General features: G+C 37.8%; 1 protein-coding gene across 2 annotated transcripts in view; it reads left to right on the forward strand.

The window, feature by feature from the left end:
* Positions 1-15,098, forward strand: part of WDR70 (WD repeat domain 70) — a 311,717-nt gene that overhangs the window by 263,782 nt on the left and 32,837 nt on the right. The window lies entirely within an intron of this gene.

Raw genomic sequence — 15,098 nt, forward strand, 5'->3', positions numbered from 1 at the left:
ATTTCCTATAGGCCCACACTTTAGTCAGAATTTCAGCTGGGCCTGGGATGTTTACCCGCTCTGCCAACCAATTTGAGGAGAGAAGAAGCTGATCTTCATGTAACGTACAGAAAGGAGCTTCCCACAATGTGCATGTTTGTAAGGATTCAGGGATTATGGACAGAAGTGAAACGTTATGCCCTCAGAATGTGATGAAGTGTATCATTGTTTGAAAACTTTGACAGAATTCTCCTTGTTAGAGGTGTCATTAAGGTAAGACTCAGCTTCCACTGAGGTTAATATCTATTTAGTTATTAGAAGTTTAAAACATTTCAGATTTAACTTCCACATCTGAAAAACCCCCCTTTAGTTTTCTTTACATATTTATGTAAGCACTAAAACACCAGCATGCGTGCATTCATTCATTCATTCATGTCTAGAGACTGGAGCCGTATGTAATACAATAATAGTGAAGATTCCCAGAGGAAAATCTGAGTTCCTTTAAAGTCTTTGAAAGTATGTATTAGTATTTAGATGGTAAGGCGAATCATTGTTATTTTTCGAGTATGAAACAGGCCAATTAATGTCTGTGCAAATTTTCTTTGGCTCATAGTCAAATCCTTTAGTAATATCCTGTATCTTAAACAGTGCTCTTATGTAGATTTCTCCGGTTGTTTCAGCTCTACGTAAACAGTTGAGACATATTATGTACTTAAATGATTCAGACAATTGAACAACTGTTTTTAAATCACCAGCAAAAAGCTCCTGTCTCTAATGTTTTAATATTACTGTGGAGTCTTAAGTTGTAGGCACTAAATTTGAAACCATGGTATAGAGACAATGAACTAACAATGAGACTAATTCTAGATGAGTACTTTAAGTTTTATAGATTCTAATCTCATGACATAATTTGAAATATGCCAACACTAATAATACTTTTTTTGGGGTGCATCCAGGAGCCAACTAAAACACTAGAATCAAAGAAAAACACTCTTGACTCTATCAACTTTAATCTCAAAAAATAAAATTATTATAATGGGTTGTTCCAGAAGTAAGCTGGTTTTGTTTTGTTTTGTTTTTAATGCCTCTCAACAACTGTACGTCTCAGTATTACTCATGGGGTTGTGTTTTTAAATTATAATTTAAATTGAAATGTAATTAAATTAAGGGATATAGAAGTATGATCGTACTTTTAAAGACATGTGGATGTCATAAGTGTACAGAACACACTGTTTGTTGTGTTGCTCTGAATTGCTTTTCTATCTAGATGTTTTTGTCCATGGCACTTACCACCATCTCATCTATTATATATTTGTTTGTTTTTGTCTGTCTGCTTCCACCAGGATGTACGCCCATGAGGGCAGAAACTTTGTCTGTTTTGTTCACTGCAATATCCCCAATGCTCAGAACAGTGCCTGGCACATAGAAGGTGCTTGTTTATTGAATGAGTGAATGGTATACTTGGGAAGTGCAAGTAATGCATACTGTAGAGCACAGGTGTGTCTTTGGAGAGTGAGGCAGGAGAGAAGTATCTAGAGATGGAAGGGTAAACTGACTTTGTATACCATAATAAAGTGACTTTATCTTATGGTTTTTTGTTTTTCGTTTTTTTTTTTTAAAGCAAAGGAATGACATACTCAGATCCAGGTCTTAGACGTTGATTTTTATTGAAGTGTGAAGGTTAGATTTACAAGACGTAGTATTTATTTGTATATGTATAATTTAGGAGACTGGGTCAGTGTTCCCTGCAATTAAAAGAAAACAAAAAAAGATAGCAGGTTTTAGAAGAAAGACAGCGAGTATGTTGTTGGTACATTGAACTTGAAGTACCTTTAGGACCTCTGGGTGGAGATGTTCAGTGGGCAGATGGGTAGATAACTTTGGTGCTTAGAAGAAAGAAGACATAGTTTTGGGAGGAGTATTTATAGTTCATAGTTGAAATGTTGGTTGCTGATGAGTTTGATCACGGAAAGGGCATGAAGGATGGAGAATATGAGCCCTAGGAAACCAGAGCTTTTAAAGGATGAGCAAGTGAAGAGATACAAAGAAAAGAGTGAGGTCATTAAGGAAACAGAATTTATCATATTGAATTATCTTAGAAAAGTCAGAAAACTGATTTTGAGACCCATTTTAATAGATGGATGAAGAGAGAACTTCAAATAGGGACAAAACCACACACCTTAAAGTGGCCTTTTAAATCATTGATTTAGGATTTGTTTGTCTTTTTTTGGTTGTTAACATCAGACAGCATTGTTTTCTGTTTATATTGTAGGACGGTATGCTAAAGGGACTTTAAACTGCCCCTTTGATCCCTATTTTCTCAAGTTTTAAGTCTTCTTGGAATGTAGAAAAATAAATAAATTCATTCTTTCGGATGGATAAAGAGGGGGGACACTTTGCTAGAAGGGCCAAAAAACACCTCTTTTATTTAATTGTATTTTTGTTATGAAAAGCCAGGATTGTCATTTCTTTTGGAAACACCACACTCTGCTATAATAAGGTACTTACTGTATTGAGTTTTAATTTAGCTAAAAGGCAGCATCTCATATTCTTAATATCAACATTTAGTTGTTTGCTTGTTTGACTAGGCACAGGCAATGGTGCTGTTAGGTCTATCCTAAAGCCATTTACTTCAGTAAAGTATGATTGACTGCATTTTCCCACACCCTTTTCTAAAACTAAATAAATCCCTAGACAGTTATATTCTGGAATGCCAAGCTCAATATAGATAGGGAGCCAAACATTGTTTTCAGTTAGGGAATGTTAACAATCTATACAATTAATTTCCTAATAACTAAAAACTGTCCTACAGTCTTCACAATAAATAGCTTTTTAAAATATAACAATTATATTTTCCATATTTAGTTTTGAAACAGACTTTAAAAATGGTTTTAATTGCACTCTGCATTGTCATATGCTCTGAAAATGTTTCTTTTTCTATTCAGTTTAGAGACTCTCAACGCTCTTTGCTAGGAGATGACAAATGTTTAACATTTACTATTTTTACTCTGTGATGTTTGTACACATTTTACAATTCTGCTGAAATTATTTTTAGGTGTTTCCTTTTCCTAGTCCAATTTTGTTTCCTCAAGTTTAAAAAAAATGCATATCCTCATTTATCATCTACTTCGTTGTAATTTGAATAATGTGCTTAGCCTCTTTTCTAAAATAAATTCCAGAATATAATTTGATCTTGAATTTAAAAGCTCACCTTTGTCTTTGTGTAGATGGGACCCTAGCATGTTTATATATTGTGTAAAAAGCTTCCATTACTCTATTTTATGTGAAAAAGCATAGGAGAGAAGGAATGGACTAAATGTAATTTGGAGATGACCTATCATTTTTTTAAAAGGTAATTATGTTTAGAAGAAACATAGAAATTTTTAAGTCTTTTCAAAGTTCCAGTTATTTCAGGAAATGCTGTGATATAACATTTAAAACTATTATTAGCTTAGTGATTTTTCATCAAACTATACTTTGTTGCAAAATGATTAATAGAATTTCCTTTTTTACTAATGTAAATCAAGGGACATGGTTTATGCAGTTGTACTAGTATATTACCATTTATACTCTTTAACCCAAGCATAGTGAAATGAAGTTGTTTTGACCTGGTATTAAGATGGTGGCCTCTTCACCTCAGTTGCTTTGGGCAGTAATTTAAGAGAGAGCAGACATTCCCTTGTGTAGAGAGAAGAAAAAGGTGGAAAGGAAAACAGCCAGAAATTTCACACTTGGTCCCAACTTCTCTTCTAATTTGTTTGTTTGTTTACGTAGTTTGGTGAGGGATCTCTGTTTCTGTAACACTGAATGAACAAAGTGAAGAGAAGAAAAAGAAAAACTAAACCTTTGTTTTTAAAACATAGCTATAGCATTTAGCACGGCTACTGAACGGAAGGGAAGGGAAATTTGCTTCGGCATTTTCAACTAGACTGTAGGCATTTCAAAGTTGATTGAGAATCCTGGTGCCCATATAAGAGAGATAATAGTAAAGGTCTTTTAAGGAAGAAAAAAACTCATTTGTGATCATCTGAAGAATATTTGATTATCTTTAGGAATGCTTTTTAAGCATTGAAGAGAATAGATAGCAAAGAACAAGGATTATCTTAGATTTTGTTTCTTTCTACCACTACTTGTTCTCTGCAATATCCCTTTCCCGTGGGAGATGAAATCTGGATTATGCACACTTACTTACTTACTGCCTCCCTACCTACAGGCTGTATCTCTGCCCCTTATTATCATAGGTATTGGTTGAAAAATACATAATTATTGTCAAAGTTATGTTAATTAAGTAATAGTTTATATATTTACCAAAAGGTGGGGAAAGTTTCTTATTTCAGACATACTTATCCGATTACAGAGATAGCCTACTGCATATATTGAGGAGAAGGTAAGGTCCATATTGTGTAAAAAAAAAAAAGAGATTTCTTTAAAAGAACAAAAATTTCCATAAAAATACCAACTGTCTTTCCTTCTTTATATAGTTAGGTGAAGTTCTGAAGAGAACTTGAGTTCTCATTATTTTTCTAAACATCATATCTTATCACATTACCCATAGATTATACTGAGATATGACCTTTAAATTAATGAATTTTGATGTCCAAGAAAATTGCTATATGTGTCAATATATAAAATGACATATAACATATAAAATGAAAGGATTAGCACTTCCATTTCACATAAAAAGTTTTTGTGTTCTTATTAGGAGAGAATATTGATATTTTAAATCCAAAGAGATTGAATAAGTATAAATGGATATAATGGGGCCATGAAATAATAGACCCTTCATGAATCTAGCTCTGTATCTTAATTAATAAGTGTAAGGGACATGCTGGCTCTTCAGACTACAATCCCCCCATGTTATTTGTACATGTGAATGAGAGAAGAAAGGTCATTCAAATTAATGGATATTCCAAGGAGTCCTCAGAATTGGCTTTGGAATGTGTCTTTGTTCTTATATTTGAATATAGATAACGACTAATATGGGAATTTACTTCAAACTTAATGAGTTAATGAAGCTGTGCCTGTGAAAGCTTGTCTCTGAAGGAGCTGAAGAACTCAACTGTTCTTCCATTTTGTACTGGGAATAGACTAATGATCTGTCTTACTGATATAAAGTCCCAGCTCAGGCCGAATCACACGTCTTTAAGCGTTTTCTAGAAATAAAGGATTCAAGCGATGTCTTTGCCCAGTCAGGATCGCATAAGGAATAGTAGTGCAACAGTGCATTAAGTAGACTTCCCTGTGCTATACAGCATGTTCCCATCAGTTGTCTATTTTATACATAGTATCAATAGTGTCTATGTGTCAATCCCTATCTCCCAATTCCTCCCACCCCACCCCTTTCCCCCTTGGTATCCATACATTTATTCTCTATGTCTGTGTCTCTGTGTCTGCTTGGCAATTAAGGTCATCTATACCATTTTTCTGGATTCCACATATATGCGTTAATATACGATATTTGTTTTTGTGACTTACTTCACTCTAAATGACACTCTTTAGGTCCATCCACGTCTCTACAAATGACCCAGTTTCGTTCCTTTTTGTGGCTGAGTAATATTCCATTGTTTGTATGTACCACATCCATATCCATTCTTTTTTTTTTTCATACCCATTCTTTATCCATTCCTTTGTTGATGGACATTTAGGTTTTCTTTAAGTAGCGAAGAAAAGAGATGCCATTGGGTTATGATGGAAAAAAATATTACATTTTTACCACTTTTGTGATTTGACTTACTAAACCCTTTCTTCAGATTCAGTAACTGGAACTCAGCTGGAGTCCCCTGCTGAGTTAGCCTCACAGTGTCCAGGATGGGGGTAGTGTCCATAAGATGTGATTAAATTACTTTTCATTGCACCTAAAGGTATCATGCTATGGATGTTCCAGGACAGTAGTTCTCAGGATTTAAAGAGTGCAGTTGAGTGTTCATCTGTAGGCATGTGAGAATAGAGAGGAAAGAAACCACCAATTTCATGATGGTTTAACTGTTAATATGTACCTTATCAAGTCTTAAAATGCTTTACGTAGGGAAAATGAAAGGAACAAGCTTAGTGCTGATTATTTTTTATTATTTTTAAAGTGCACAGTTCTGTGATTTTTAACCCCTATAGATTCCTGTAGTTCCATCAATACAATCAGGATACAGAACAGTTAGTTCCATCACCCCCTAAAAACTCCTTTGTGCCATCCCTCTATAGTCACCCTCTTACCCCCTCCCTTGCTCTCCACTCCTTATCCCTGGCATTCACTGGTCTGTTCTCCATCACTATAGTGTTGACTTTTCAAGAATGTCATACAAATGGACTTATATAGTGTGTAACCTTTTTAGATCAACTTCTTTCAGCAGAATCCTTTGAGACTCATCCAGGTTAGTTGTGCGTATCAATAACTTGTTACATTTTATTGCTGAATAGTATTCCACTGTATGGATATAGCACAGTGTTTTTATCTACTAAAGGACGTTTGATTATTTCTAATTTTTGGAGATTACGGATGGAGCTGCTGTAAGCATTCGTATAGAGGTTTTTGTGTGAATGTAAGTTTTCTTTTCTCTAGGGCAAATACCTAAGAGTAGGCTTGCTGGGTCATATAGTGAGTGTATATTTATTTTTATGAGAAACTCCAAGCCATCTTCAGATTAACAATGTCATTTTGTATTCCCACCAACAGTGTATGTGTTTTTTACTTACTCTGCATCCTCACCAACACTTTGTATTGTAGCATTTTTTATTTTATACATTCTAATAGGTGTGTGGAGTGGTTATAATGTGAATTTTCCTAATGGCCAGTAATGTTGAATATCTTCATGTGTCCATTTTCCATAGTTGTATTCTCTTGGGTGAAATGCCTCTTCAAGTCTTTTGCCCTGTTTTAAATGAGGTTGTTTGTTTCTTACTATTAATTTTGAGAGTCCTCTATATATTCTAGATACCAAGTTCTTGGGCTATTCTTTCCCAGTCTGTTGCTTGTTTTTTTCTTTTTCTTAATAGAGTCTTTTACAAGGCAAAATACATTATTTTTTTAACATCTTTATTGGAGTATAATTGCTTTACAATGGTGTTAGTTTCTGCTTTATAACAAAGTGAATCACTTATACGTATACATATGTTCCCACATCTCTTCCCTCTTCCGTCTCCCTCCCTCTCACCCTCCCTATCCCACCCCTCTAGGTGATCACAAAGCACCGAGCTGATCTCCCTGTGCTATGCGGCTGCTTCCCACTAGCTATCTATTTTACGTTGAGTGTACTTATGTCCACGCCACTGTCTCACTTTGTCAAAGCTTACCCTTCCCCATCGCCATATCCTCAAGTCCATTCTCTAGTAGGTCTGTGTCTTTATTCCCATCTTGCCCCTAGGTTCTTCATGACCACCTTTTTTTATTTTTAGATTCCATATATATGTGTTAACATATGGTATTTGTTTTTCTCTTTCTGACTTACTTCACTTTGTATGACAGACTCTAGGTCCATCCACCTCACTACAAATAACTCAATTTTGTTTCTTTTTATGGCTGAGTAATATTCCATTGTAAATATATGTGCCACATCTTCTTTATCCATTCGTCTGTTGATGGACACTTAGGTTGCTTCCATGTCCTGGCTATTGTAAATAGAGCTGCAATGAACATTGTGGTCCATGACTCTTTTTGAATTATGGTTTTCTCAGGGTATATGCCCAGTAGTGAGATTGCTGGGTCATATGGTAGTTCTATTTTTAGTTTTTTAAGGAACCTCCATACTGTTCTTCGTAGTGGCTGTATCAATTTACATTCCCACCAACAGTGCATGAGGGTTCCCTTTTCTCCACACCCTCTCCAGCATTAATTGTTTGTACATTTTTTGATGATGGCCATTCTGACTGGTGTGAGATGATATCTCATTGTAGTTTTGATTTGCATTTCTCTAATGATTAATGATGTTGAGCATTCTTTCATGTGTTTGTTGGCAATCTGTATATCTTCTTTGGAGAAATGTCTGTTTAGATCTTCTGCCCATTTTTGGATTGGGTTGTTTGTTTTTTTTGATATTGAGCTGCATGAGCTGCTTGTAAATTTTGGAGATTAATCCTTTGTCAGTTGCTTCATTTGCAAATAGTTTCTCCCATTCTGAGGGTTGTCCTTTTGTCCTGTTTATGGTTTCCTTTGCTGTGCAAAAGCTTTTCAGGTTCATTAGGTCCCATTTGTTTATTTTTGTTTTTATTTCCACTTCTCTAGGAGGTGGGTCAAAAAGGAGCTTGCTGTGATGTAAGTCATAGACTATTCTGCCTATGTTTTCCCCTAAGAGTTTGATAGTGTCTAGCCTTACATTTAGCTCTTTAATCCATTTTCAGTTTATTTTTGTGTATGGTGTTAGGGAGTGTTCTAATTTCATACTTTTACATGTACCTGTCCAGTTTTCCGAGCACCAGTTACTGAAGAGGCTCTCTTTTCTCCACTGTGTATTCTTGCCTCCTTTATCAAAGATAAGGTGACCATATGTGTGTGGGTTTATCTCTGGGCTTTCTATCCTGTTCCATTGATCTATATTTCTGTTTTGGTGCCAGTACCATACTATCTTGATTACTGTAGCTTTGTAGTATAGTCTGGAGTCAGGAAGCCTGATTCCTCCAGCTCCGTTTTTCTTTCTCAAGATTGCTTTGGCTATTCGGGGTCTTTTGTGTTTCCATACAAATTGTGAATTTTTTTGTTCTAGTTCTGTGAAAAATGCCAGTGGTAGTTTGATAGGGATTGCATTGAATCTGTAGATTGCTTTGGATAGTAGAGTCATTTTCACAATGTTGATTCTTTCAATCCAAGAATATGGTATATCTCTCCATCTCTTTGTATCATTTTTAATTTCTTTCCTCAGTGTCTTATAAGTTTCTGCATACAGGTCTTTTGTCTCCTTAGGTAGGTTTATTCCTAGATATTTTATTCTTTTTGTTGCAGTGGTAAATGGGAGTGTTTCCTTAATTTCACTTTCAGATTTTTCATCATTAGTGTATAGGAATGCTAGAGATTTCTGTGCATTACTTTTGTATCCTGCTACTTTACCAAATTCATTCACTAGATCTAGTAGTTTTCTGGTAGCATCTTTAGGATTCTCTATGTGTAGTATCATGTCATCTGCAAACAGTGACAGCTTTACTTCTTCATTTTCGATTTGGATTCCTTTTATTTCTTTTTCTTCTCTGATTGCTGTCACTAACACTTCCAAAACTATGGTGAATAATAGTTGTGAGAGTGGGCAACGTTGTCTTGTTCCTGATCTTTGTGGAAATGGTTTCAGTTTTTCACCATTGAGGACGATGTTGGCTGTGGGTTTGTCATATGTGGCCTTTATTATGTTGAGAAAAGTTCCCTCTATGCCTACCTTCTGGAGGGTTTTAATCATAAATGGGTGTTGAATTTTGTCAAAAGCTTTCTCTGCATCTATTGAGGTGATCATATGGTTTTTCTCCTTCAGTTTGTTAATATGGTGTATCACATTATTGATTTGCATATAGTGAAGAATCCTTGCATTCCTGGGATAAACCCCACTTGATCATGGTGTATGATCCTTTTAATGTGTTGTTGGATTCTGTTTGCTAGTATTTTGTTGAGGATTTTTGCATCTATGTTCCTCAGTGATATTGGCCTATAGTTTTCTTTCTTTGTGACATCTTTGTCTGATTTTGCTATCAGGGTGATGGTGGCCTCATAGAATGAGATTGGAAGTGTTCCTCCCTCTGCTATATTTTGGAAGAATTTGAGAAGGATAGGTGTTAGCTCTTCTCTAAATGTTTCATAGAATTCGCCTGTGAAGCCATCTGGTCCTAGGCTTTTGTGTGTTGGAAGATTTTTAATCACAGTTTCAGTTTCAGTGCTTGTGATTGGTTTGTTTATATTTTCTATTTCTTCCTGGTTCAGTATCGGAAGGTTGTGCTTTTCTAAGAATTTGTCCATTTCTTCCAGGTTGTCCATTTTATTGGCATGGAGTTGCTTGTAGTAATCTCTCATGATCCTTTGTATTTCTGCAGTGTCAGTTGTTACTTCTCCTTTTTCATTTCTAATTCTATTGATTTGAGTCTTCTCCATTTTTTTCTTGATGAGTCTGGCTAATGGGTTATCAATTTTGTTCATCTTCTCAAGGAAGTAGCTTTTAGTTTGATTGACCTTTGCTGTCGTTTCCTTCATTTCTTTTTCATTTATTTCTGATCTGATCTTTATGATTTCTTTCCTTCTGCTAACTTTGCAGGTTTTTTGTTCTTCTTTCTCTAATTTCTTTAGGTGCAAGGTTAGGTTGTGTTTTCGAGACGTTTCCTGTTTCTTAATGTAGGATTTTATTGCTATAAACTTCCCTCTTAAAGTTGCTTTTGCTGCATCCCATAGGTTGTGGGTCATCATATTTTCATTGTCTTTTGTTTCTAGGTATTTTTTGATTTCCTCTTTGATTTCTTCAGTGATCACTTTGTTATTAAGTAGTGTATTGTTTAGCCTCCATGTGTTTGTATTTTTTGCAGATTTTTTCCTGTAATTGATATCTAGTCTCATAGCGTTGTGGTCAGAAAAGATACTTGACACAATTTCAATTTTCTTAAATTTACCAAGGCTTGTTTTGTGACCCAAGATATGATCTATCCTGGAGAATGTTCCATGAGCACTTGAGAAGAATGTGTATTCTGTTGTTTTTGGATGGAATGTCCTATAAATATCAGTTAAATCCATCTTTTTAATGTATCATTTAAAGCTTGTGTTTCCTTATTTATTTTCATTTTGGATGATCTGTCCATTGGTGAAAGTGGGGTGTTAAAGTCCCCTACTATGATTGTGTTACTGTCGATTTCCCCTTTTATGGCTGTTAGTGTTTGCCTTATGTATGGAGGTGCTCCTATGTTGGGTGCATAAATATTTACAATTGTTATATCTTCTTCTTGGATCAATCCCTTGATCATTTTGTAGTGTCCTTCTTTGTCTCTTATAGTAGTCTTTATATTAAAGTCTATTTTGTCTGATATGAGAATTGCTACTCCAGCTTTCTTTTGATTTCCATTTGCATGGAATATCTTTTTCCATCCCCTCACTTTCAGTCTGTATGTGTCCCTAGGTCTGAAGCGGGTCTCTTTTAGACAGCATATATATGGGTCTTGTTTTTGTATCCATTCAGCCAGTCTATGTCTTTTGGTTGGAGCATTTAATCCATTTACATTTAAGGTAGTTATCGATATGTATGTTCCTATTCCCATGTTCTTAATTGTTTTGGGTTTGTTATTGTAGGTCTTTTCCTTCTCTTGTGTTTCCTGCCTAGAGAAGTTCCTTCAGCATTTGTTGTAAAACTGGTTTGGTGGTGCTGAATTCTCTTAGCTTTTGCTTGTCTGTAAAGATTTTAATTTCTCTTTCGAATCTGAATGAGATCCTTGCTGGGTAGAGTAATCTTGCTTGTAGGTTTTTCCCTTTCATCACTTTAAATATGTCCTGCCACTCCTTTCTGGCTTGCAGAGTTTCTGCTGAAAAATCAGCTGTTAACCTTATGGGTATTCTGTTATGTGTTATTTGTTGGTTTTCCCTTGCTGCTTTTAATACTTTTTCTTTGTATTTAATTTTTGATAGTTTGATTAACATGTGTCTTGGCGTGTTTCCTCTTAGATTTATCCTGTATGGGACTCTCTGTGCTTCCTGGACTTTATTAACTATTTCCTTTCCCATATTAGGGAAGTTTTCAACTCTAAGCTCTTCAAGTATTTTCTCAGTCCCTTTCTTTTTCTCTTCTTCTTCTGGGACCCCTATAATTCCAATGTTGGTGTGTTTAATGTGGTCCCAGAGGTCTCTGAGACTGTCCTCAATTCTTTTCATTCTTTTTCTTTATTCTGCTCTGCAGTAGTTATTTCCACTATTTTATCTTCCATGTCTCTTATCCGTTTTTCTGCTTCAGTTATTCTGCTATTGTTCCCTTCTAGAGAATTTTTAATTTCATTTATTGTGTTGTTCATCACTGTCTGTTTGCTCTTCAGTTCTTCTAAGTCCTTGTTAAATGTTCCTTGTATTTTCTGTATTCTATTTCCAAGATTTTGGATCATTTTTACTATTGTTGTTGTGAATTCTTTTTCAGGTAGACTGTCTAATTCCTCTTCATTTGTTAGGTCTGGTGGGTTTTTGCCTTGCTCCTTCATCTGCTGTGTGTTTCTCTGTCTTCTCATTTTGCTTACCTTACTGTGTTTGGGGTCTCCTTTCCTCAGGCTGCAGGTTTGTAGTTCCCGTTGTTTTTGGTGTCTGTCCCCAGTGGCTGAAGTTGCTTCAGTGGGTTGTGTAGGCTTCCTGGTGGAGGGGACTAGTGCCTGTGTTCTGGTGGATGAGGCTGGGTCTTGTCTTTCTGGTGGGCAGGTCCACGTCTGGTGGTGTGTTGGGGTGTCTGTGGCCTTATGATGATTTTAGGCAGCCTCTCTGCTAATGGATGGTGTTGTGTTCCTGTCTTGCTAGTTGTTTGGCCTAGGGTGTCCAGCACTGTAGCTTGCTGGTCATTGAGTGAAGCTGGGTCTTGGCGTTGAGATGGAGATCTCTGGGAGATTTTTGCCATTTGATATTACGTGGAGCTGGGAGGTCTGTTGTGGACCAGTGTCCTGAACTTGGCTCTCCCACCTCAGTGGCACAGCCTTGACACCTGGCTGGAGCACCAAGAGCCTTTCATCCACACAGCTCAGAATAAAAGGGAGAAAAGAAAGAGAGAAAGAAAGAATGAAGATAATATAAAATAAAGGAAAGTTATTAAAAAATAATTACTAAGAAAAATTTTTAAAAAGTAAAAAAAAAAAAAAAAACGTACAGACAGAACCCTACGACAAATGGTAAAAGCAAAGCTATACAGACAAAATCACACCCAGAAGCATACACATACATACTCTCAAAAAGAGATAAAGGGAAAAAAATATATATTTATCTTTGCTCCCAAAGTCCACCTCCTCAATTTGGGATTATTCGTTGTCTATTCAGGTATTCCACAGATGCAGGGTACATCACATTGATTGTGGAGATTTAATCCTCTGCTCCTGAGGCTGCTGGGAGAGATTTCCCTTTCTCTTCTTTGTTCGCACAGCTCCAGGGGTTCAGCTTTGGATTTCGACCCACCTCTGCCTGTAGGTCACCTGAGGGCGTCTGTTCTTTGCTCATACAGGACGGGGTAAAGGAGCCACTGATTCGGGTGCTCTGGCTCACTCAGGACGGGGGGGGGAGGGGCACGGAATGTTGGGCGGGCCTGCGGAGGCAGAGGCCATTGTGACATTGCACCAGACTGTGTGTTCTTCCGGAGAAGTTGTCCCTGGATCCCGGGACCCTGGCAGTGGCGGGCTGCACAGGCTCCCAGAGAGGGAGGTTGGATAGTGACGTGTGCTTGTACACAGGCTTCGTGGTGGTGGCGGCAGCAGCCTTAGTGTCTCATGCCCGTCTCTGGGGTCCGCGCTGATAGCTGCGGCTCGCGCCTGTCTCTGGAGGTACTTTTAAGCGGCACCCTGAATCCCCTCTCCTTGCGCACCAGGAAACAAATAGACAAGAAAAAGTCTTGCCTCTTCGGCAGCTCCAGACTTTTTCCTGGACTCCCTCCCGGCTAGCCGTGGCGCACTAACCCCTACAGGCTGTGTTCACGCAGCCAACCCGAGTCCTCTCCCTGGGATCCGACCGAAGCCCGAGCCTCAGTTCTCAGCCCCCGCCCGCCCCGGCGAGTGAGCAGACAAGCCTCTCGGGCTGGTGAGTGCCGGTCGGCACTGATCCTCTGTGCGGGAATCTCTCTGCTTTGCCCTCTGCACCCCTGTTTCTGTGCTCTCCTCCGCGGCCCTGAAGCTCCCCGCCTCCAACACCCGCAGTCTCCGCCCGCGAAGGGGCTTCCTAGTGTGTGGAAACCTTTCCTCCTTCACAGCTCCCTCCCACTGGCGCAGGTCCCGTCCCTATCCTTTTGTCTCTGTTTATTCTTTTATCTTTTGCCCTACCCAGGTACGTGGTGAGTTTCTTGCCTTTTGGGAGGTCTGAGGTCTTCTGCCAGTGTTCAGTAAGTGTTCTGTAGGAGTTCTACATTTAGATGTATTTCTGATGTATTTGTGGGGAGGAAGGTGATCTCCGCGTCTTACTCTTCCACCACCTTGAAGCTCCTCCAGAATACTTTAATTTTGGTAAAGTCTAATTTATCAGTTTTTTATTTTGTAGAATGTAGCTTTGGTGTCACATCTAAGAATTCCTTGACTGACTCCAGGTTACACAGATTTTCTTCTGTTTTCTTCTAAAAGTTCTATGGTTGAATGTGGTTCATTTTGGGTGTGTGGTTTATTTTGAGCTAACCTTTGTGTAATAGAGTGAGATATAGGTTGAATCAAGGCCAGGACTAGGGTCAAACTCAAGCACAAAATTGAAGGAGGTATCAAAAAACTCAGTAATCAAAGCAAATTAACATTTTAATGCAATATTATAAAAAATAAGAATTAATGCATAAAATTCATGATGAGTAAAATTCCAGCGCTTTAAATAAAAATGGGATCAGTAACAGCGCTATGCCAAGCTGTATTGAAGCCCGAGGCAAAAGGAAAATTCAGTTGAACTGAGGCTGCCTTAATTTAAACTTTTGATCTTTTGTTCATTACAGGTTTTTTTGTAGGGGGGGATAGGGTGGAGTACCAGAGTGGGGAAATAGTAAACTCACTGCTACCTTAGTGATACTTTGAATTCTGGGCTAATTCCCCGGTCCACCTACTACTATTTAGTTTTCAGAAACCTGAAATTTAGGTTTTATAACTGCATTCAGAGGGAGAGACTGAGTGGAATGTGATCCCTGTATCTCACCCAGCACCAGGAGATTTTTTTTTTTTTTTTTGGTGGTATGCGGGCCTCTTACTGTTGTGGACTCTCCCGTTGTGGAGCACAGGCTCCGGACGTGCAGGCTCAGCGACCATGGCTCATGGGCCCAGCTGCTCCGCGGCATGTGGGATCTTCCTGGACCGGGGCACGAACCCATGTCCCCTGCATCGGCAGGTGGACTCTCAACCACTGCGCCACCAGGGAAGCCCAGGAGATTTTCTTTTAATTAAAAAAATCATAACTGTGGTGGAAAACTATGTGAAATAAATAATGAAATTGCAGCAAATGTGCCTAGGAGGAAGCTCGAAGATCACTGCACATTTGCAAG

The sequence above is a fragment of the Lagenorhynchus albirostris genome, chromosome 3 (assembly GCF_949774975.1).
Source record: "Lagenorhynchus albirostris chromosome 3, mLagAlb1.1, whole genome shotgun sequence".
In the NCBI taxonomy this organism is placed as follows: Eukaryota; Metazoa; Chordata; class Mammalia; order Artiodactyla; family Delphinidae; genus Lagenorhynchus; species Lagenorhynchus albirostris.